Source organism: Galeopterus variegatus, unplaced genomic scaffold (genome assembly GCF_000696425.1).
Source record: "Galeopterus variegatus unplaced genomic scaffold, G_variegatus-3.0.2 Scaffold9449, whole genome shotgun sequence".
NCBI lineage: Eukaryota > Metazoa > Chordata > Mammalia > Dermoptera > Cynocephalidae > Galeopterus > Galeopterus variegatus.
In genome coordinates, this window is record NW_007735560.1 from 75,855 (window position 1) to 76,444 (window position 590).

Here is a 590-nt window from a genome sequence, read left to right on the forward strand (position 1 = left end):
TGAAAAGCCCACAGCTAATATCATAATCAATGGGGAAAATCTGTAAGCTTTTCCTCTAAGATTTGGTATGAGGCAAGGATCCCCATTCTCACCACTTCTATTCAGCATAGTACCAGAAGTACTAGCAAGAGCAATCTGACAACAGCAACGAAAAGGCATCCAAATTGGGCAAGAAAAAGTTAAATGGTCTGTTTCCAGATGACATCATTTCATATGTACAAAACCCAAAATAGTCCATGAAAAAAATGTTAGAACTAACAAATTCAGTTATGTTGCAGGATAAAAAAATCAACATTTAACCTTTGAGTCCCTGCTGATATTGATAATAAATTTCCACTGACTGTATTTACAATATTCAAATTTGTGTATTAGTAAAATTGTTGGCTGTTTGTTTTAGGTTTACTATTTCTATTACCTACCTGAGCTTGCCCCAAAGGGGATCGGAACATGCTATTCTAACATATGCCATAAGGATTAATTTGAGCTAAAGGCATTTGAGACTCAACAGATGCAGGAAATGTTCTATCCCCTTTTAGGCTTTTTCTGCCTTAAAGGCAAGACATGGGTTGCCCTTTAAGGAAGTTGCCCCT